Source organism: Maniola jurtina, chromosome 1 (assembly GCF_905333055.1).
Source record: "Maniola jurtina chromosome 1, ilManJurt1.1, whole genome shotgun sequence".
NCBI classification, from domain to species: domain Eukaryota; kingdom Metazoa; phylum Arthropoda; class Insecta; order Lepidoptera; family Nymphalidae; genus Maniola; species Maniola jurtina.
The window spans coordinates 13,101,868-13,127,608 of record NC_060029.1 but is presented as its reverse complement, the minus strand read 5'-3'; the positions used below and the strand labels follow the sequence as shown (position 1 = coordinate 13,127,608).

Below are 25,741 nucleotides of genomic sequence, written 5' to 3'. Positions count from 1 at the left end.
TTTCGTCGGTGTCTATCTCGGAGGCCATAAAAGATGGAAGAGTGGTTTCTTGGCAAAAGATGATCAGGGTCCGAAGGTATACTCGGTGGAACAAACTCTGCATGCTCGCGGACCACTTTAGTGGTCCGCGCACCCACGCACCCTACTTTATTAACCTCAACTACCCCGTTTTTACAAAAAATGATATGGATGTCGTTTTCAGAGTTTTCCAGGGTGCTGATTTTGATAACGACATTTATTTTTAAATCCAAGATGGCGGACATGCACTATTTAAGAAAAAAATCGATATGGGTGTCGTTTTACGGGGTTTTCGGGGTGAATTGTGTATCTTAATAAATAAATTCAACCTAACCACGTCACGCGAGCTGCTTTAGCAGCTCGCGCACCGAGCAAAACACTAGTTATACTTTATACTATATATAGCTCGATTACCACTCACTCACTCATTGACATAATTGTTCTCCTAGAAAGAGACGGAAAATGATATAATGATGTAGGGGAGATGTGTTCGGGTGGGGGAGTCGACTGGGGAAAAATTATGACATTTCGGAAAAACAAGATGGCGGCCGACGTGATTTTTGCAGCTCCTTTATTTTTTAAGGGATTCCGTTCAAACTCGCAACTATTAAAGAATGTAGTAAACGGTTAACAAAAAATGTGGAAAAAATTGGAAAAACAAGATGGCGGCCGAGCCGTAGCGTTTTAAAATTTTTGATTTTTCGACCCCGAACCGCGGCGCCACAGATCCGAAACGGGGTAATCGAGGATAATTATTTTTTCTGGTTTCGCCCACGATTATCCTGTATTTTGACAGAACGGAAGTGGCTTTTAAAAATTCAAGATGGCGGCTGTCATGGCGGCCGTTTTGTTAGAGGTACGAAAAAACGCAATTTTAAAAGTTAAATATCTCAAAGTTGGCAACATCGGAGCGATTCGGCTTCTATGAAGCGGTTGTACGTATAGGCTCGAGGTATAGATCGGTGGGAAAAAATTACCCCATTTTTAGGGAAATTTCAAGATTTTCGGGAAATTGTAAAAAATCGAAATACGCACTTTTAGCAAAATCCGAGTATGAGTGATTACGGGTTTTGCTCGTACAAATGACATTTGGGTATTTTTGTCACCGGAGACTGGCAACACTGGAATTTATCAAAGTAAAAGTGATTTTCGACACGGTCTTTTTCACGGTATCCCCTTTCGCGTGGGTGCGAGCGAGAAGAAAGATTGAAACGTCATCGGGCGCGGTATATCCTGTAGTTAATAGGAAAATTATGAAACCGTGTAAAATCTTTCTGTGAAACGAGTTGGCGGCCATTTTGTATTTTTTTTAATTTTTCGAAATTTTGATCACGTTTTTGAGGCAGTTGGCAACATTTTGGAAAGTCAGTATGTATGAATCGATTGTGTATCTTGGCTGGCAGTATGGAGATACGCAACCGGTGTTGCCACTTTTGGGGAGATTTTCGAGATTTTCAACTAAGAAACTCCTGTAAAATTTTGTATGAAAAAATTTTTTTTCACTGATGGTGTCGTATAGAAAACAAAAAGTTAGTAAGCCAAAATTATGGAGAGAGCTGATGATTGAGGGTTTCGGAGACGGGTGGACGGCCCGCTTAAGGTATTGAAGATAGGTGGGGGGTGCTCGAGCAAATGTCATTCATGACGTCATCCAATTGCCAAAAAGCTGAAAAAAAATTCAAAATGGCGAAGAAAAGATGGCCGCCATACAAATTTCGCCGGCGTCCAGCTCGGAGGGTATAAAAGATGGAGGTGCAGTTTCTTGGCAAAAGAGGATCAGGATCCAAAGGTTTACTCGATGAATAGAAAAAAAATTCAAAATGGCGGAATTTAATTTTCCATACATTTTGTATGGCGAATATTGAATGCCTCATTCTCCTAGAAAGAGACAAGAAACGATACGATGATGTTTGGAAGATATGTTCGGGTGCGGGATAGGAGTCGGGAAAAATTATGACAATTTAAAAAAACAAGATGGCGGCCTATATGATTTTTGTAACTCTTTTGTTTTCCAACCGATTTCGTTGAAACTCACAATCTTTGAAGAATGTAGTAAACGATTAATAGAAAAAGTGGAAAATTTTGGAAAAACAAGATGGCCGCCGTACAAATTTCGTCGGTGTCTATCTCGGAGGCTATAAAAGATGGAAGAGTGGTTTCTTGGCAAAAGATGATCAGGGTCCGAAGGTCTACTCGGTGAAATAAACTCTGCATGCTCGCGGACCACTTTAGTGGTCCGCGCACCCACGCACCCTACTTCATTAACCTCAGCTACCCCGTTTTAACAAAAAATGATATGGATGTCGTTTTCAGAGTTTTCCAGGGTGCTGATTTTGATAACGACATTTATTTTGAAATCCAAGATGGCGGACATGCACTTTTTAAGAAAAAAATTGATATGGGTGTCGTTTTGTGGGTTTTTGGGGTGAATTTTGTATCTTAATAAATAAATTCGTTTTAATACTTATCAACCTAACCACGTCACGCGAGCTGCTTTAGCAGCTCGCGCACCGAGCAAAAACTAGTTATAATATATAGTCCTAAATATCTGTTTTGCATACATACGAGTAAGGGGTTTTACAAAGATTATATAATTTTGAGTTCTGTTACTCTTACGTGATTTACAAAACGGTCAAATTACTAGTTGAATATAATAATTTCTAAATATAGGAATCGTGACGTAAATACTCGAGCTTAGTGCAATACTATTTTATATACAAATAGAACAAATACAAGTACGCAAATCGAATGCAAATAAGATGACTAACGTACAAATAAAGATAAGAAGGAAAGGAAAAGGTTACTTACCTTATGCTTTTATTGGTTTTTCCAATTTAACCATTTCATACCTCAATATCTCTAACATTTGCAATGACTCAAGCAATATTTGTCACTTGTAAAGTTTTAGAGCATGTATTTGACATTGAAATCTTGTTGTTCAACCAATTAGGAATGCACTTTATTATTTACAGCAACCTTGTGATAATCCGAGTGGAAAATTTTAGGAGATTACTAATTCCATCCACTTTGTAGTTACTATGTTTGTAGACTATGTACATTTGAAAGTAAGCTATAGGTTTAACTTTTTAATTCTGCTTATCTTGTTTAAATTGAAACAGATTTCACATCTAGAACAAGGGCAGTGCTTGTTACGCTCGTAATTATGCTAGATTTATTAAGGTATTGAATTAATACTTAATTATTTGCTTATTACATGTAAAAATTAATAAATATATTATGATGCTGTAATTTGCACACTGAAAAGTACGGGTGAAGGCAATCCACCTTGTCTCGTACCTCAATTTTCAGATAACTGCATCATTATTTAATTACTGTCAGGTGATATATCTACGAGTGTTAACGAGACAGGGATATAAAAGCCTCCAATTTAAAAATATGTTTCGGCTGTCTTATTAACGAAATTTTATCCTATTAATGCGATTGCAACCGACACTCCTACGCTCATGTTGGTTTCGACATCAATACCTTCGCTATTGTGCACCTTAAATTTAGCCAATCGAAACAATAATGAAGACAGCAATAACAATCATATCGTAATTCAGCTGCTACAGCTGCTATCAAAAACTTCATCAAAGATACAGATCTCACGCAAGTATAAACATCGTAAAGTAATGACATAAATATAAATTGATATAAAAAATGCGTTTCAAAGTGCAGTTGCAGTAAACAACCTTGCAAAATGTCGGTCATTTATAAGTGTAAGATTACACTCAGGACTTTTTGTTTGAATGCTTTTTGCTCTGATGCCTGTCTGCAATACATGCCTTTGTCTGGCAGAGACTTCTCTCACGTATCGCTTTTGACAAAGCTTCTCCATGACCTGTTATTTTTAGCTCTACGATACTAGTTAACCTGGTGTTACGTTGTCCATAGCAGATTTCATTTTACTTCAGTGTAGGATTAATAAATGAAATTGTTTCGACTCATCAGTCTCGTTCTCATCTCAAGTCTGTCTTTCCCAGAATTTGAATCATCCCTAAGTTGCCAAAGCATCAACTGCTTCCTCACTGCTTCCTATAGTGAATTTTTTGTTTGTACGTTATTCTATACTTTTGCTTCCTGACCTCGTTCTGCTCTTAATAGGTACATAACATCTATGTGAAGTTAGGTATATCTGTCAACCATGCTGATTAGACACCGCAATACTCATTTTCCTTTATAAAAGAGCACGCGTTTTCATAATATTATTATTTTTACCCTAAAACGACAAGGTGAGGAAACCTGCATGTCGGAGAGTTTTCCATAATGCACTCACAGGTGTGTAAAGTCTGTCAACCCACACTTGACTACCATGGTGGACTCTAGACAAGCCCTTCTTATTATCACCCAGGCTCAGTAGTGTGGGTGATGGGTTGTTGTTGATGATAGTGATGACAGCAACTTTTTGTCTAGCGACATGTCGCTACACTGCAACGTAAACTTACGGCAAGAGTTTGAAAACTTGAACCGTTCGTATTCGCAGTTAGTCGTAGCTGCACAGAGACTGGATTACGTGACTCGATGCAGCAGGCTGGTGGGGTTGCACCACATTTGGGTGATAAAGAACACGCGCATCTACTAGTTACGCGTAAGTGATACGCTGGTTTGCGGTCACAACTCACAACCCAGTGGTCGAACACGTGGATTGATATCTAGAGAGGAAGCGAATTACGATATTTTTAATGAACAAGGTCTTATATACTTTATCACTTACTCGTACCTATATATTTTTCTATATCTTTCTATATTGAACTAAAATATGTCCGTTGTTGGTTTAAAAGATATTATAAAATATTATTACACTCATTTGCATATTTGTGCAAAAGAATAACTACGAACAGTATAGCATCGAACTGAATAAAAAATCTTTTAGAAGTTGAAAAAAATTATGTAGATAGAGCTTTAATATATGTGTATTTTCAGTGGCTAATGAATAACATTTTTATCTTTTATATTTATTGAAAATACATATTATTTATGTGTTGGGTAAATAAAAATAACTTAAATGTAATGGAAAAACAATTAATCAAATCATGCAATAAAAATAATATACAATGAATTATTCAGAATTTGCGGAGCCAACCGCAGAATGTGGCAAAGCGGCGTGTCATAGTGTTTATTCAATGCCACATGTTGGTCGCTACGTATTAGCCCCCGTAGGGTTGTCACCTTCAACCGGAATTTTTCTATTTCTATACCATAGCTTTTTATGTTTACAGTAGTTTCAGTTCTTTTGGTAGCACAATAATTACAAAAAAAAAAGTATATTTTTTCCTAATAGAAAACAATTCAAATAATTTTTTTCTAATTTTGCTTCTTATAAAAAATATTGAGCAACTTGCTTCTTATTTGCTCAGATAATAATTTTATCAACACTTCATCCGCATGGATTTAAATTTTCCGAATAATTCGGAGCAACTCTTTGGTTCTCCTAGACAAAAAGTAGCCTATGTTCTTTTCCGGGATGCAAAATTCATCAAAATTGGTTAAAAGGATGAGCCTAAAAACAGACAGAATTAAAATCATTAAAATTATAATATGAACATCTCCAATGCACATCTACACATGGTATTAACAACCCTACCAATGTGGCCACACCCTATACCGACAATCATTCGCAGTCATCTGCATTACTCGTCGGGATTTTTTCACACGATGCGAGTCGCACTTACAACGTCGACGACCCTTTATGTTCTGTCTATACATATGCTTTATATAGTTACAGGAAATACGAAAAGAAACATTAGTCTGTTCTGCGTAAAAAAAAATGGAAAACAGCAACCTTCCTTTAAAATTCCAAAATGATAGTTGAAACCGCATTGAATTTAGAAATTAGGGTAATCACCTTCACCTTCTAGTTAGGTATAATTATTCTAGGTAGGACTATAAAAATGGATATTATATTATTAAGTCGATAGGTACTTAAGTTTGTACGAGAACTGAAATCGCTTCGTAGATCTTGATTATAGTGGATAAAAATAGCATACGCGAAGGAAAATGTAAACAAGAAATAAAAAGTATAATTTCCAGACATGACTAAGTTAACGTAGTCCATACTTATAACTTATTTCCTTTATAATAATAATCAAGTAGGTACATTAAGCCACGATATGAGCTACGTTAATTTATTACACATTATAAATCAATTTAATGCAGAATGTGGAATGCATAGCATCACACACTACGCGATAAGGCTTTATTGTAACATAATACATAATTAATACATAATACATTAATACATAATACATAATACATTAATTATTATTATACATTTAACTTCGACTTAAGTTTAAGTGTAAGTAGGTAGCATTATTCATCTTTATTTTATTAAAAAGATTTTAAACTAATAATTAATACAATTATTATAAACTAGCTGATGCCCGCGACTTCGTTCGCGTGGATGTAGGTTTTTAAAATTCCCGTGTGAACTCTTTGATTTTCCGGGATAAAAAGTAGCCTATGTGCTAATCCAGGGTATAATCTATCTCCATTTTAAATTTCAGCCCAATCCGTCCAGTAGTTTTTGCGTGAAGGAGTAACAAACATACACACACACACACACACACACACACATACAAACAAACTTTCTCCTTTATAATATTATATATATATATATATTATATATTAGTGTGATGCTAAAGTGTCTGTCTGCCTATTTAGATCTAAGTACTAGCTTTTCACACTCCATCTGTTTAACCGATTTTGACCAAGCAACGGTATCCCTGAGAAGGACGGACTATTTTTTATTCCGGAAAATCAAAGAGATCCCACGGGAATTTTATAAAGCTAAAGTCACGCGACCGAAGTCATAATCATCATCGACCTAGTAGGCAGGTATTTAAGGAAACTAAAAATCTATTCTTGATAAGTAAATTGTTAATCTTTCTCAATGTTGAGCAAGGAGGAAGTAGGTTATTCTAGCCTATAATGATAGCATTTTTTAACAATCACAGTTTTCTAACATCACTGTTTTTAACTTTCATGCATAGATAGACAACTGGTTAAAAAATGCCGAAAATGTATCTTTAACCAAAACATAACACAAGCCAAACAAATATTAAATTAAGTATAAATCTTCTGTTCGATTTGTACCTAAGTACCTAGGTAGTAGGTACCTATTTATCTCACTTCATGCACAAACCTACATAAATCGTGATCTAGTAACGCAAGTATAAATAAAATGACAAATTTCGTTTATCACAAATCTAAGTAATAAATCATTAGGCCACCACAGATACAAACCACTTGGAATAGCATTTTTATATTCAAGTCTAATATATGACTCGACCCGGCCTGATGTAGTTTATCATAAAACACAAAAACCTCAATTGAAAACTCATATTTTATGAATTTATTGTGCCATATAATATTCAGGACATAAATTGTTATCCAACGTTTTTACAAACAACTTAGGTATCGTGGGTAAGTAATACATCTATGTTTAAGAATTAAGATGAAGATATATCGTATGTTTATCTTTTATACTATATCTCAAACATATGCTCAGGTTACACATATCTTGAACTCCTTGAATTCTTTCCCATAACCATATCATGACTAAGGACTAGGTATAGGTCACTCTGCTAGGAGTATGCAAGAAGTCTAGAACTGAATTGAGACTCCCGGATGCTTGCGAAACTAACGAGTACGAGCTAGCCCGATGATCTGTGACGTATTATGTCCGGTTATCATGTACCAACCACACAATTTAGGCATTTATCCATTTAAACCTATAACTCCTATAGATTCGTTATCAACAGACAGACACATAAAAGTTTTATTTAGGAAAAGGTTGGTCTTAAGTTACCTTATAATTTTCTCCTTTATGTATTTACCAGGTAAATAATAATCCTTCAAGAAAACCTTTACAATCTGCATGGACCCATGTTACCCCGTAAGCTTTAAAGATCCGGGATTTTTCGCGTATCGGGGCAAAAATTTCATATTGAAACCTCGGACCCACTGTTCTGTGCTCGGAGCCAATGTATCGATCGGAAATGTCAAGAATTTTACTACCTTCCGGAGTGCATTTTATGCAAAAATGTTTACTTTTTATTTCCTTAAAGTCACTATAAATTAGTTTAATACGTGGTTTAACCTTATCCATTTACCGATAAGGACGATAATCTTAAAAAGTAAAAATATAAACCGTTGATTGTAAAATGTATTTTCTGCTTTTGTTTACTTCCAAAAAAGGTGAAGTAAAACATGTTTGGTTTGTAATTCTTACCTACTGTTTTGCCGATACTACGTAAAATCACAGAGTAAGGATGATATTTATTGTGGTATAATAATAAATCTTAGCATGAATTGGATTAGGTATATTACCTACATAAAATGCATATTTCAACAAGATTTCAACCTGCCTTGAACCCCAACCTGCTTTATTTCAACCTGCTTTGAATAGCTAAAGAGCGGACTGAAATCCGAAATCAAGTTTCAAACATCACCCGTTTCGGTAGGCACACCGCACAATCATCAGGATTTTTAAAAAGTAATCGATCTGTTTCATCCCTTTTAAAAAGTAGGTATAATGTAGGTAGGAATGTAGTTAGTAGCCAGGTGTAGCACTATGTGTAATCGAGGTACCGGAATTGCAACCTCATGTTCATTCAGAATACATAGACGATCCTCATCAGATGGACAAATGATGTAGCGGGGTGCTACTGGATCCAAGTATTGTAGAAGTCCCTTCAAGAGATCTTTATTTAGCGTCTCTCGATTGAGATGACGTCTAAAAGTGTAGTGTAGGGTTGTGTATAAGTATGTAGATATTATTCATTCCATTACTAGTTAGCCCTTGATATGCGTAGGATGAACATTCAAGAATTCCCACAAAATGTTCACAACACTCCACAACACCTATTAAGATAAAATTCTCATTTAAACACTATTAGCGCATTATCACTTATCAGCTGCACTCAGTTTGACAGCTCAGCGTTGCTCTGCTAGCAAGTCGACCAACAGTTAGATTACTGTTAACGGATGACAGTCACAAATTGTGCTGTTTAAATCTTTGGTAGATAAGTAGGTACGCGACTCTCTCACATTTAATTTACAAGTTTAATGATTAGCGGTGATTTGGCTGTGTCAATGTGCTAGCATATTTCCATTTATTTAATTTTTAAATTAGGTACTAATTTAAAATGAAACAAATGGAAAATTACCTAGGTACTCCTTCTTTATTTTATCTTTCAAGTTTGAATCAGTTACCTAACTAAGCTAAGTACCTAAATTTTTGTGTAAAACTTAACCTAAGTACCAGCAATAATCCTAGTTTCCTACTTCAATTAAAAGGCTATTCCTGAAAAGGCTTAAATTAGATATAATATGATCTATGTTGAATTCGAAAAAGTAGAGCATTCTACTAAATGTAGGGCAAATTAGTAAAAAAAAAACAAAGCAGTATCACTTAAAAGCTAAAATTACTGATGCATGTCAACATTAATGCTTTTTTTAAGAGCTAGCATGTAAGGATAGGCAATTTAATAAATCCATATGATGGTAGGTGCTTAGTAATTTTCACTAAATATGAAAAATTAAAGCTTGTCAGATGATGAGAGCTTTACCTTCATAATACTGTTTCATACAACCAAATTATGCGCAATCTACCGATATCACATTACATCATAGCAATCTTATCTAATAGATCAATAGATCGGAAAGAAATCATAAGCGTTAGATATTCGTTGAAGATAACGAAGAGAAAGCCATGTTCGAAAGAAGTACCTACTTAATTAAGTTCTCTTGTCGAGGACATGACACAAGTAAACTATACTGCCAGTTCTGAGTGAAAGTACAAGACCAAAGTCGGCCTTACACGTCCAGATAACGAAATATCAAGGCTACAATCATTGATAAATTAAACCAAAGATACACAACTTCTTAGAAAGTAGGTATGTAGCTTGTATGTATCCCCATTTCATGGCGCAAATTCTCTTCTAATTTTAGAACAAGAAATTTCCACTAAACTTACCTACCGGTCATCATCATCATCATGATTTTACCTCTCGGAAGAACAAACTTCGCACACCTTTGAGAACATCATGGAATTAGAGCCTCGATAGCTCAACGGTTGAGGAGCAGACCCCACCCGTTGCACTATTGTCGTACCCACTCCTGGCACAAGCTTTACGCTTAATTGGAGGGGAAAGGAGAGTATTAGTCATGATTAGCATGGCTAATATTCTTTTTTTAAATAAAAATAAAACTCTCTGGCGACCACCCTTAATTCGATTTAATTCTTTTAGATGAAGCAATACAAATATTTATTAAGTAGTTAGTTTTTGGATAATTTTCACGCATGACTGTAGCCTGTAGACTGACTGTTGTCTGTAATTGGCACTGGAGCGAAAAGTAACTCAAGGGCTCCCTCTATCTTTTGACTTAATGCTTTTCTAATCGTCACTAGCATAACATGAACAACAGTTTTGTATAACAATGGTTACAAGTTACAGCCCAATAGACAAGCCGAGGCAATTCCCAGCCCCGAACAACGAATGCTATGTTAGGTCACTTATTTTACGATTATCTACACCTACGGCCTCGACCCGATGGTACACTTCCTTCTTAAAAACAAATTGGACTTCTGTCCTTCCTGTCCTTGGATTATTTAGGTATGTATCTATAGGAACTACGAAATCAAATAAAAAGTATGTCAAGCCAAATATTGCATCAAATAATTATATTACTGAAAAATTGTTACTGAAAAATTGTCGGATCGCCCGTTGCGCAATTTTTCCTTCTTTCGCAAAGTTTCTTTTTTACCAAAATTGTATAGAGAAAAACGACGTTTTTCTGTTAGTTGCCTATCCGTTCTATATGGAAATTACTCACAGTTAATGTTAACTTGAAAAGTTACATTAGATACCGTGAAATGGAGACTTACACCCCTTTCTTGGCTTATGAATTAATGCGTGTTAATACCTTGGACCTAAATATACCTACCTAGTACCTACTAAGTTGTATATACAGTATGCAATCAAAACAAAATTAACAAATCGCAACAAGGCCGACGCTTGTCCAAAGAGAAATAAATTCCACTCGCAACTAAAACTTGCCCCCAATAGTAAATTGAAATCGAACAAAGGCTATAATTTTAAAACCGTGTCTCCCTACTGGCGAGGTAAATCACAACAAGATCTGAACCTGCGAGACAAATTAGTTTAACGAGTACTAACCACTACTATGAACCTAGCTATTAATAAATTACTTACGCCACCATACCATAATCATCTATCATTAAAATTACACTTAGGTTATTACAATGAGAATATAAACGGATCGACGACATCCATATACAGACTATGATTAACATTCAGACATATTATTTCCTAGAGCAATTTAACAAAGTAGGACTTAACTTGATTTTAAATGCACATACGCAGGATCACCAAATAAAGGAGTTACCATGTAAGGTAATTAATTAAATAACTATATAGTATAGTTTAAAACTCACTTACCTATAACTATGTAGGTATATTACTTCACTACCTGTACCTGTGTCTTGTACTTAATTTGATTTTTATACATACATAACTAGGTAAGTACTAAACTTTTCTACCTAGGTATCCGTATCCACGACACCGGTTCTTTTCATAGTAGGGTTAGGTATCTTATTTATGTAAATTTCTAGCTTCTTGCCAACGTCGACCGACTTATAATATTATTATTATAAGTATAGATTAGGCACTATCGGATTTATTAATATCTTATCCTTCCCTGTCGTTTCATCTACTTCTGTAACAAAAAGCATCAAAACCGGTCGATTCGTTTTCGTGTTTTTTACGCGGTTGAAGACACGTTTGTAAGATTTTTTGCCTAATGTTTCGTTTGTTTTGAACTGGCATAAAATTCCTATTAATTAATCCACTGAAATTATTGTTTTAAAATTAAGAATCAGAAAGTATGTCTGTTAATTATTATGATATTTGGCTCATACTTTTGTTATCGGGGCTTCCTACAAAATGCAATGCGTCAAAACACCAACCGCAGCGTATGAAGTCATTTGCCAATAAATAGTGGCCTCTGTACGAAGTTTCATTAACCGCAACCTATTTCCTATGTAGCCTATCTAACAGTACCACTCTGTTACTTTGACGCTTCTTCGCTGTTACAAGTCCAAACAATACCAAGAATCATTAGAGGATAACCGAGATTTACGTCCACTACCTACCTACGACAATCAACTGTAATTTGACAACAGGTTAAACCGGCATCACACTAATATTATAAAGGAGAAAGTTTGTATGTGTGTGTGTGTGTGTGTGTGTGTGTGTGTGTGTGTGTGTGTGTGTGTGTGTGTGTGTGTGTGTGTGTGTGTGTGTGTGTGTGTGTGTGTGTGTGTGTGTGTGTGTGTGTGTGTGTGTGTGTGTGTGTGTGTGTGTGTGTGTGTGTGTGTGTGTGTGTGTGTGTGTGTGTGTGTGTGTGTGTGTGTGTGTGTGTGTGTGTGTGTGTGTGTGTGTGTGTGTGTGTGTGTGTGTGTGTGTGTGTGTGTGTGTGTGTGTGTGTGTGTGTGTGTGTGGGTGGGTGTGTGTGTGTGTGTGTGTGTGTGTGTGTGTGTGTGTGTGTGTGTGTGTGTGTGTGTGTGTGTGTGTGTGTGTGTGTGTGTGTGTGTGTGTGTGTGTGTGTGTGTGTGTGTGTGTGTGTGTGTGTGTGTGTGTGTGTGTGTGTGTGTGTGTGTGTGTGTGTGTGTGTGTGTGTGTGTGTGTGTGTGTGTGTGTGTGTGTGTGTGTGTGTGTGTGTGTGTGTGTGTGTGTGTGTGTGTGTGTGTGTGTGTGTGTGTGTGTGTGTGTGTGTGTGTGTGTGTGTGTGTGTGTGTGTGTGTGTGTGTGTGTGTGTGTGTGTGTGTGTGTGTGTGTGTGTGTGTGTGTGTGTGTGTGTGTGTATGTTTGTTACTCCTTCACGCAAAAACTACTGGACGGATTGGGCTGAAATTTAGAATGCAGATAGATTATACCCTGGATTAGCACATAGGCTACTTTTTATCCCGGAAAATCAAAGAGTTGCCACGGGAATTTTAAAAACCTACATCCACGCGAACGAAGTCGCGGGTATCAGCTAGTCAGAAATAAAATAAAATCGTGATACACCTAGTGGAAAATTGAATACCCATGAAATATTTTATCAATATCAATTTATTTAAAAGGGTTTAGCTCTGAATTTGTAACCATTTGGGATTTTAAATATTTATTTTCAATACTATAGAACCAGCAACTTGCTAGTAATTCAATTGCGTCTAGAAACTGCCCTAAATCTAGACTATTTATGAGCGTATTGGAATGGATATCTGTTATTGTTGTCCGATATACGACACTAAAACGGTGCCCTTAGCCCGAATCCCGATGCATCTCAGAATTCTCAGATAACCCGCAATTCGCGAAGGCCAATGTGTGTAACCTTTTTTGACCCCCGTCATATCGCCGTCTCCCCCTTCATCGCTAAACGTTGACACTCTTATCTACATGTAAAGCCGGCTTACAGTACATAATTCCAACCTACAGTGAATTAGGTTCTACAACAGTCTATGTATTAGGTCAAGAATATTGATGAATGCCTGATGGAGCAAATCCATAGTTCCATACTAATATTATAGAAGTTATAGAGTATATAGTAGAAAAGTAAAAAATGTCTGTCTGTCTGTCTGATACCTATTCACGCCCCAACAGTTTAACCGATTTTGGCGAAATTTGGTACAGAGTTAACTTATATCCCGGGGACGGATTTTTATCCCGGAAAATCAAAGAGTCCCCACGGGATTCCTAAAAAACCCATCCGCTCAACCAATTTGTATGAAATTTGATACCGAGGTAGCTTGCGTCCATGTTATTGACATAGACAATTTTATCCCAGAAAGCCAAACAGGTCCCACGTGAACTTCAAAAACCAAAATCCACGCAAACGAAGTCGGGGGCATTCTCTAGTAATATACATATATTTGATCAGTTGTTAGACGTTAGGTTAATGAGGTGAATGATTGCGCATTGTACAAAAAGATATTGCAGTCGGACTTGAGTATTTAATCCTCGTCTTTGACCTGCGTAAACCACCATGTTGCATCTTCAGAATCAGATTAGACTACTTGTTTTGCGATCATTGTACCCATCACTTACCACCCTATCGCCAAGTAGCAAAGCCGTGCCACCATGCGATGTTCCTAGCGTTCTGAACGCCGATAGACACCAATGAGGGATACGGGACTATTATTGTATACCCTTTCCAAGTTAGCTATACTAACTTACGTGTCATGTAGGTGAGATCATGGTGAGATAGCAGTAAAGGGCTGACGGTATTAAAAAAAATGTTTGAAATGCATTTAATAAAGGTCAATTAATTATTAACGTTGATCACCGCTACGTGACATCATGGCTAACAACGCACTCACATAATTAATATTGGAAGCCAAATCCGACGATTTTCTTGGAAATCGAACGGTACTTTGAAAATAACTGCAACACCGATTCATTGAGATTTTCAGTGAACAAATTCGAACTTTATTTTGATAGGAATAAAATTGGAAATTGAAAAAGGATCCCCTTGGATATTGCGTCCTTGCTTTTAATTCATACATTTTTATGTCAGCTTACATAGCACGAATTTAGTTTAGCAGAATATTAAGCGTTGGTTTGCACTGTGCAAGTGTTAGTTATGTATTCTATGGAAACATTATGTAAACTTTTACACAGAAAATCAGTGTAACTCCGTTTCAACTACGCCTAGCATACGTCCAAATTTATCGGGACTGTCCTATAGGTATTCTACGTTTTTCTCATTACAATAAAATCATAATATATTTACCCAAATGTTCGTCTTCTCTTCTTTTTCGAATTTTGTGCTGTCCCACCTAAGTGGCGTAGGTACATCGTCCTACCTTTGCCTGGTCTTAATAGGAAATATGGCATAAATAGAGGGTACAACAATTTATAGACCAATTTGAATGCACAACCTTTCGAATTACAGTCGCTTCCCTCAACTATTGAGCAATTTAAAACTCCCCTAAACTATCATTTTCTGTTCCAAATAAAGCCTGTATCTGATCTCTCCAGGCATGCAGAATTGCCATCATCCTATCAGACTATGAGAGTGAGGAAATAGAGAATGCACCTGAGGTTGCGTACACATTCGTACACAACTATAATAGTGTATAATCTTTGTTGAGTTTGACTTCGAGAAATTCGGTCAGAAGAATATCTCATACCAATGTTATTACTAACTTTGTGCCTTAGCATATGCTATATTTTGAAAAATTGATGGTAGACCTAGTTATAACTGTTTCCCGTTGCAACTAGATAAAAGTGTGGGTGGACAATCCAGTCCCAAACGCCCAACCACTTTTACTGCGGTGATTTTACTGCGTTGATTTGCGTAAAGGGATGGGCACACAGCACACGACAGCTACGACTCAGAAATCGGGACAGCAGTTCGTTCGGTCGATCGACCGTAGGCACAACGTACACCAGCAGGATATAGTGGAGCCAAGGTACAGCGTCTTTCACTAGAATCATGTATACCTATTTATGAGTATTTAGTTTAACGACAGTGTGTCGTTTAAGTCCCCTTTATGTTCAGTTTCACTTTTTAGTATAGGTACCAATTTCAGCCATAATATTATGTAAAATTTTATAAAGCTCAGTTTAAGTTGGTATTAAAAATACTCCACTTCACGCTTTCTGTTTGCCTGATCCCTAACTCCTTACACGGCTGATCGTTACACTGAACATTTGAAATAAGTGCCACAAATCACAATGTGGAGCGCAGCAACGCAGTCTTATGTGTATTCAGTTCGACTTGCGTACTTACAGTTTTTATACTATAACTCCTAAGTTATAATCCGCTGGAATGCTATCCATTCCATTACGCGTTGTGTCTGACCGAGCCTTAAGCACGTTGCTTCACGAATACCTATTGCCTATTATGGAATAAATGAAGCTCAGGAATTGAGTGGGCGGTTAACGAGTAAATTGCAAATACTTCTTGTGAGCGAAATGATTTTCGCTATTAATGTTTTTTTTTGGTCTGAGTGCCACAACACGAGTACGAAGAAGGCTGGATTTATTTTATTATCGGTTTATTTACCTCTTTACTTGCGGTCTGTAGCGATAACAATAATATTTTTGCCACGTCCGAGTTTTCATATGGGCAAATAGACCCTAGTCTCTATGTATTAAGTAGAGTCATTATATTTACGCCAAAATTGAAGCCAACCCATCTAACAGTAAATCTGTCTAAATTAAATGCTTAGTTTATGGTTTTTTGGTTTGGTATGGTGGAAAACAATTTTTTGCCATTGTTACTCCTAACGATTATTTTATATCTGTATATTAGAAGTGTTAAATATGTATAGCGTAATAAGTCATGCATAGATATTCAAAATCAATCAAACAAAGGCTCAATCTTAACACGTTATTAATAACAAGACGTGGAAACAAAAGATAACCGAACTTAGCCTTTACTTTAAAATAAACTTAAATTCATCGCAATAAGATCGGTTTCAGGATGAATTTATATATTATAGTGGCTCCTAAAGAAGATATTATTCGATATGTTAGCGCACGGACTGCAGACAAACATTTACATATTTGATCAACCGACTTGAGTCATCCGTCAATCTGTTTGTTCTTGTTCATCGAAAGCGATGCTCTGAGATGTTCACAGAGCGTTAATACAGACCACTACTGGAAATCGGGCAATGATCTTAATAGAAAGAAACATGTCTTTGGAATGACAGATAAACTTTACTCAAGTAACTTGAAAATCGCTTATTTCTAACCCCCGACTCAAAAAGAAGGGTGTTATAAGTTTGACGTGGGTATTAGTGTATCTGTCTGTGGCATCGTAGCTCCTAAACTAATGAAGTTTGAAAGGTGGCTTGATCGAGAGTGTTCTTAGTTATAATTGAAGAAAATCGGTTCAGCCATTTCAAAGCTATCAGCTCTTTTCTAATTTTCTTATACTTAGAGGTTTTTGTGTCGAGAGTTTTTTAAATTTTGAGTTATGACATTTGTTGTTTCTTATTAATCTCCGATGAATCAAACACGATTTGTTGGCAAACCCCTCCAACTACGCCAGCAAAACTCGTCATACCACAGGTTCAAAACACCCACGTGCCTGGCTCGTCGTAAACTTGTTTCTTTCATACTCAACACAGAGAATAGTCTGTAGGCGTACTTATAGGTAAATACTACCAACACAGTTGGATGCCGCGATGTTCAAACAAAAACCATATTCGATAATAATTAATTAATATTATGAATGCGAAAGTATATGTCCGTTTGTCAGCTAGGTTTTCACGGCCCATCCGCTTAACCAATATAAAATTATTGCCCTGAAAGCGGAAAAAGAATAGGTAGGTACCTTGGCCAGGCGATTACAAGTCGTAAGATATATAAATCTGTACCTATATAAAACTTTGTACTTATTTAAATATACCTAAATATTATATCATAGAGCCCTCACATTTTAATTACCAAATACACTGGCTCGGTTAAATATGAAAGGGTCAGTTGTGCGATACGCGGCCGGACTCCGATAAAAGGTCAAGACTCCGAGGATATCTCGCGTAACACTATAAGGACGTGTTTGTCCTGTCTGTACAATAGTGTTGTTACATGTACGTCAATTCAGCGGGACGTCCCGATTTCAATGCGGGCCTTGTTCCTCTTTGAGCGCGCCTGCGATTATAATTTATAATAGGTCAACTCCAACAAAATCTCGTGTATAATCGCTTAAAATATAAGGACAAAATATTTTTGAGAAACATCCATGTGAAAAATTATATTGTTCTTTAAAATATTAAATGCATATTTGATGCAACATGTTTGCGTAGTTCATTTTAACATAATAGATGGGTAGGTATTTATGACATATTCTGTTAAAATAGTACGTGACGATAGTTAATGCTAATTGCTCCGTGTAAATACTAATAAATAACAAGTAATTAGGAATTGTTATTAACTACTAAACTTAACACAAGGTGACCCGCCTGCTCGTTTCCTCGCTATTTTTTATTAAAAAAACGGTTTAGTAACAAAATTGTGCAGAGTTAGATTTTTAGTAAAAGCAATAACAATGACGTTGCAACATACATAGTTTTTACACAGTTTTCGTTTTCCTTTACATCATTTCATCTTCTTAGCTGCAACATCCAAACTGCTTTGGCACGGCACTTAGGCGACTAATTTGAATGCAAAAATATGCTTAAATATATTATAACCATGATGTATTTGTATTAAGTATTGGAATGATACATTTTTAAACATAATTATTCTATTCCATTCAAGTTTATTTGGTTATTATTTTAGAAATTATTCTATGACGTCCCGTTTCGGTCCCCCTCATAACTTGGTACATCACTAGCTACGAAGCTCCAATACCGTTCTCTTCGGAACAGCATAATAAGGATGTCAAACTCACCTCCTGTCCAACCGAGTCTATCAATATCGCTTTTTATTACGCATAACTTTGTATTGCTTTGCTCTCAGTATCCCTTTTATAGGGCTGAATGGAACTACTCATATAAATAATGGAAGATTACGTGTTACGGTCACGATGTTCTGTGTGATGATAACGCGCATGAGAACCAAGTTGTAGTTTTAAAAGGATGTTTTATTTTATTTGGATCTGAATTTTCCAATAATTATTATGATTGCGGTGTAGAAAAATTAGCTCTATTGTTTTGTAAATAGTTGGATTACTCATATGATACGAGCCGATGCCCGCGACTTCGCCCGCGTGGATTTAGGTTTTTCTAAATCCCGTGGGAACTCTTTGATTTTGCCTAGCCTATGTGCTAATCTAGGATATTATCTATCTCCATTCCAAATTTCAACCAAATCCTTCTAGTAGTTTTTGCGTGAAGGAATAACAAACATACGTACACACACATACACACAAACTTTCGCCTTTATATACGTAATATAAGTGTGAAGTATGATATCTAATGACAGTAGGTACTACCTATTTTACTGGTCTAGATTCAAATTATAATTTGCTGGTTTCCATCTGGTTGTCGATGTAAGTATACAAACGTAGATCACAATATGTGTAATAGTCTGTATTCCTTTTAAACAGCGGATTCTATGACGTCAAAGTGGTTTACGCAAGTCTCATTATCATACGTCACTTCGATAAGCTGCAAGTGGTTGCAAGGCTGCACTTTGGCTGCAAGTTACAACTGACAGCTATAAGATTACTACGATCCAATTCGAGAAACCATTTGAAAGAGTTATTTGTTAATACTTATTTGAGAACTAGTTTCGACATAAAGCAGAAGTCATATAATAGTCGTGGTGGGTATGGCCTCATAGCTCAATCGACCTGAAACCCGAAAGGTCCTAGATGACAATGTTAAAACCCCGCTCGATTGACTATGGTCTTATAGGTATACATAACCCACTCATCGTACATAAGGCCATGGACTATATCGACACCTGCAAGGAATAACATCGTAACTTCCATAACATCGTACTTATTAAGATTAGGTAAAAGGGAGCATAAAATAATAGCTATGATTTTCCTACTTGGAATAAATCTAGGGTAATTTATTTTTACCATTAACAGTACTAACAAATTAAAATCTTTGGGAAGCGCTGTACTCGTATGTAACACTTACCTTATTATACTTTCCTATTAATGTAAGTCTCAATAGCTCAACGGTTATAGTAGCGGACTGAAATCCGAAAGTTGCACCCGTTGCACTATTGTCGTACACACTCCTAGCACAAGCTTTACGCTTAGTTGGAGGGGAAATGGGAATGTTAATGATTAAAAAATTACTAATACTAATGATTAATAAATTATTAAATTTATAAAAAAAATGTTAGCTGCGCTCATATACTCGTAGGTAACTATGCCAAAGAAAAATTCAGGGGTGTTTTTCCGGTTGCGGACTTCCGCTAGATTTATTAAGATTTTTGTAGATGGAATACACTTTGGTCTCTGGAGTACAAATAAATGGTGTATGGTTAACCAGTTTAGTATAGACTTCGTCTGTTTAAAGGGTTAAGCTACACGATATTACAAATTACGTAATCAATTACAATTTAATTGTAACATCCGTTATCGATTCAATTACTGCCAATTAAACGCTCTTAAACCACACAGGAAAGACAGACATGCCAATTATTATTTCACATGAAGATTATCAACTAATTTATAGATAATTAGGAAACTAGTTAATTAGGGACCCTTCAATTGAATTGGTCAGGAAAGACTTTTGCCTCGATCACATCTCAATTATTGTAATTAATTACCTAATTACCTACGATTTTAAGCGGTTTACGAACCAAAATAAAATATTTAATTTTTCTGATATAACTAGGTATAACTCTGCAACAAATTATCTACTATTATATTAATTATTTTATGTACTTAGGTAACTTCCTATTTTGATGAAACTTTGACAGTTAAGTACCTACCTACCTCCGCAGCGTTCTAGTTGTTATACCGAGTGAAGAAAGGGAATCGGGCATCTACTAAATATAAGATGGCTAGGATGGTCTATCTACGAACTTTATTTCCCTATTCTAGAAGATTTTACGAATTTTGTTATTGTACAAATTTTCCTGTCGACGCCCTAATTCCACTTTAGCGATAGGCGGCGTGTAGATATAATAAGGCAAACACGCACTTCCCCTTCGTCTTGGTAAATATTTACTTAAACAGTAGCTTCTTAAACAGTAGGTATTCTCGTTAATCGGTATTCGGGCCCAGTGTGACCGCTAATGCGTCTGACTCACATGCTGCGTCACAAAAATCCTATATGACTCACTACGGCACGCTTTTCCTATATCTACCTAAGTTATGTATTTTAGGGTTCCGTAAACGAAGATACCTAAGAAATCTAGAAGAAGTTTTAGTAATGTACCAAAGAGCTTACTACTACGAGAAGAAGAAATATCTAGATATAAAGAACATCTTAATAACAACATTGACATGTTGATGGCCTGTCAGGAAGATTCGATTCAAGTATTTTACGAAAAAATAATCCATGCGATAACCTCAAGCCAGACATATGCACACATACCATCTAGCCAATTTAAAAATGAAATTATACAAGACCGCACCATAAATTTACTCAAAAGGAAATATGAGCTACAAAAGACAAAGCCAAAAACAAGAGCTATGAAAAACGAGTTAAGTGCTTTATACAAACTCTCCAACAAATATTTAAAAATGGATTATGGAGAGCATAGACACAAGATAATAGAAAAACACTTATTACGGACTGGTAGCATGAAAAAAGCATATAAAGAACTTAAATCTCATAAAACTTGGATAACCAGCCTGAAAAACTCTACCAAGACAATTCAAAACCGCAAAGACATTCTCAAATTAGCGACAGCTTTTTACAAAGACCTATATAGCGAAAGGAACACAAACGACGCCAAGAGCATGATCAATGAAACCAACTATATAGAGTCACAGAGCAAGGAACACATTCCTTTTGACGAAATTGAAGTTTTGAATGCAATTAAACGGTTAAAAAATGATAAGAGTCCAGGATCCGACAACATATCTAACGAGTCAATAAAGACGGCAAGCCTTTGCTTAGCAGGCCCTCTCACTAAATTATTCAATCTAATACTACAGACAGGCACCACTCCTAGCCAATGGACAGAATCTACGATCATACTATTATATAAAAAAGGAAATCCTAACAACATAGCAAACTACCGTCCAATAAGCTTACTACCTTGCCTCTACAAACTTTTTGCATCTCTGATAGAGAAAAGAATTAAAGAGTACATAGAGTCGAACCAGCCAATTGAACAAGCGGGCTTTAGATCAGGATTTTCAACAATTGATAATATACACACTGTCGAACTACTAATAGAAAAATTTTTAGAATATCGGAAACCTCTATATATAGCGTTTATTGATTATCAAAAAGCTTTCGATAGCCTGAAACATAAAGTCATATGGAAGTCACTACAAGCACTAAATATAGACCAAAAATATATTACAATAATAAAATACATTTATGACAATAGTACCAGTAAGATTCGGCTTGAATCAACGGGCCCACCGATCCCCATCAACCGAGGAGTTAAACAGGGAGACCCGTTGTCTCCAAAAATCTTTATAGCCGTGCTAGAGACAGTCCTCAGTTCATTGAAGTGGGACAAGCTAGGTATATATATTCAAGGAAGGTACCTCAACCACCTGAGATTCGCCGACGATATAGCCGTCTTTTCAGAAAGTAGCACTCAAATGAAATATATGTTGGACTCCTTGAGTAAGGCGAGCAAGGAGGCAGGACTGGAAATAAATTTCGACAAATCAAAACTAATGACAAATGGTACTCAAACTCCCATAACGATAGAAAACACACAAATAGAGTATGTCCAGCAATATATTTATTTGGGAAAACAAATCTCTTTCGGCAACACTAATAACGAAGAAGAATTAGAACGTAGAATTAAATTTGCTTGGAATAAATACTGGAGCCTAAAAGAAATATTAAAAAGTAAAATGCCAATGCATATAAAAAGTAAAATTATGAATACATGTGTACTACCCACGCTAACGTATGGCTGCCAAACTTGGAAGTTTACAGAGAAAGCAAAAAGAATGATAACAACTTGTCAAAGAGCAATGGAACGAAGCTTACTGAAAATAAGAAGAATACATAAAATTCGCCATTCTGTCATCAGACAACAGACCCAACTGATCGATGCACTTTCCTATACACTTAAATCGAAATGGAAATGGGCCGGCCATATTTGTAGACTCACGGACAACCGGTGGACAAAGAGAGTAACGAGCTGGCCAGGCCCCAAAGGCACACGTGGTAGAGGAAGGCCGCATTATCGTTGGGACGATGACATAAAAAAAGTGGCGGGACCAAACTGGATGCTCAAAGCCAAAGACAGAGCAAAATGGAGTTCTCTGGAGGAGGCCTTGACCTGAAAAGGGTTCTTCATAAAAATATTATTTGTACCTACTAAGTTAAGATATTTAAATTATTTACTTTATTTCATCTAGTTAGTACTCTAAGTTATAATTAATTGTAAAAAATATTTGTGAAGAAATAAAAGGCTTTTTTATTTTTATTTTTATTTTTTATTTTTATTTTTATTTTTATTTTATTTTATTAAACGAAGATGCCAGCGGGACCCTATTAATAAGCCACCGCTGTCTGCCCGTCCGTCCGTCTGTCTGTCAGCGGGCTATATCTCATGAACCGTAAAAATAGAGAATTGAAATTTGCACTTGTACTTTGTACTTCTTTTGCTGCTTGGCCGGCATGTAAATTAGTAAAAATTAAAAAGTGTTAATTATTTATTATTTCTTGTATAATGATACGGAACCCGTCATGTGCTAGTCTGACTTATACTTTAACGGTTTTTTTTTGTTTCGATGAAATGTATGTTCTTTACCGCCACCTCTCACCATGAGACGTCATATTGTGCCGTATCAACCAGACGTCTACTGCTTGACATAGCTCTTGTAGGGACTACCATACGCCCGCCACGGTAAATTCATATAGGAATATAGCCACCACTTGCTATGCGAACTGGTGGTTATAACTTCAACAATTTTAATACTTATATCTTGTTTTGTCAAAGCAATCACTGTGAATTTGATACCAGTCACATGTGTAATTTGTAGGTACCTACCTTCCTACTTACCTATTTTTAAATTTTTGAATGCAAGAAACGACACTACAACCAGACCAAACATGAGTCAAACCTCCTGGTTACAGGTGACTAAGCGTTGTGGCATCGTCAGCCAGTCAAGTTTCTAATGTATGTTTCTTTTTGTCCACAGGTTATTATTTGAATAATAAAGGAGCTTGGGGCCAAGGGGTCAACGGGATACGAGTTGGGGACAGGACAAAACGGCCCCGTATCCCGTATCGCAACCCATTCCAACACTGCCTGTGATCAACACGGTATGATGAAGAAATTGCATTCGTCCGGTGTCATCGTCGCAAATTGTAACTACGTATACTGTTAGTAATAGTAGTAGGTAGCAGGTATGTTCTGATCGTTTAGAAACGGCCAACTCGTATTTCACTTGGTTCTATGTAAAATTACGACAAACGCAATATTTAGTCGGAAAAACAGCTGACGTAAGCATAGTGTGTCTAATAAAAAAAAATTAAAAGATTTGAGACATCAATTGCATGTCTAAGATAAGCAAATTCTATAGGGTATCTCTTGTTTTAGCTTTCGAGTGCTTTACCTATACAAAAATGTCAGCCTTTATCTATTAACTATTTTCATAGGGGTACATAAGGTACCTACTAGTTGGTAATTTCTAAACAATCAGTGTATATAGTAATAATAGCGCGTTTTATGTAATGCCTCTGTGATATTTAAGATGATTAAGTAATAAGTGTTTAAATACTAGTGACTCATGCGAGTCATGGGTACGTTATCGTATATTTTGATTAGCAATCTCGAATAATAAAAAAACTCGCGGTTGACGCACGGCGAAATATGTGACCTTATGTAGATGTTATGTACGATTTACACTTATCGGCACGTGGCACACAACGGATCTAAACCGGAAAAATCGTATTTATCGTAGAGACAAATAATAATTTAGTACTTACTGTCTAAGACTAAGGATAAGGAATAGTACATTTTTCAGATGTTATTTATTTAATTTTATACAACAGTTTTCCGAATAACACAACATTAAGTCAAGGTTTTCTTTATTTCGGGCTTTGTGGTTTTATGAAAATGTTGCAGTTTTGAATTACCTATACCTAATTATGTACTCAGTGCGCTGGCCGCCTACAAAATTACCAGTAAGACGAATTCTACGCCTAGTATGAGTATTAAAAATATTATCCGTGTTAGGTTGAGATCTGTAGAGTGTAAATCGTACATTACAGTCACTGCCGTGTATAGGAAATGTATATAGGTAAAATAGCATTAGTTTTTAAGTGATTTGTGAATTCTGCAGAAGTTGAATGGGGAGCCATTAATGAATGAGTCCATCCGTTTGTTAGTCATAGAACTTAGAATGGTTTACGCACATTTTTCAATTAACGAGGGTAGACCATACGACATATTATCTACCTTACCTACCTTGAATTTATAGTACCTACTTAAGGTACGCTTACATGAGCAATAAAATTCCCAGCTTAGCCAATTATGACGTCACGAACACATGCAGTACTTACTGCAATATCCAGCAATATCTGAAAATTTCAGCAATGTTATGCAAAATAATTGCTCTAGATTGCTTTTCTTATTGCTCCAGATTGATCCATACGTGTTGCCGAGCGACAATTGCTTCAAAAATTGCCCATGTAAGCGCACTATTACCTAGGTTTGACGACCTTCCTAGCGCCACGGTATACCATTACCGTGCTAGCGCAGTACTGTAACGATGAGCGCAGTAGAAGAGTCTTATATTCAGTGGGATTCTTTGACCTGGGTTCGATTCCCGTGCAAATATAATTTGGAGATTTGTAAATTTTTTTATGTCTCTAGTCTGATTTTTTGGTTCGACCGTCGTGGTTACGAAGTTAGACGGCATCTTAAGACGTACCTATCGTCACTTACCACCAAGTGAGATCGCAGTCACGGGCTTAATTTGTCATTAAATAAAAAAGGTCCTAAGTACACTTATCGAAATGGCGGCTCCTTGTATTCAATTAGGTATCATTAACTCAATTCATTAACGGTAAAATGGACTGAAATTCCAATGGCTCAGATCTTACACTATCATTATAGTAGTTTTATACCTTAGCACGAAATTCTTGCTT

The 25,741-nt window shown here is 36.2% G+C and overlaps 1 protein-coding gene across 1 annotated transcript in view; it reads left to right on the top strand.

Annotated features, from left to right (window-relative positions):
- Window positions 1-24,929, top strand: part of LOC123876617 (integrin beta-6-like) — a 71,338-nt gene extending 46,409 nt beyond the window's left edge. The window contains exon 7 of the mRNA XM_045922944.1: window positions 23,788-24,929. The gene's annotated coding sequence lies outside the window, so the exon portion shown is untranslated. The remainder of the gene's footprint in view (window positions 1-23,787) is intronic.
- Window positions 24,930-25,741: the final 812 nt, after the last annotated feature.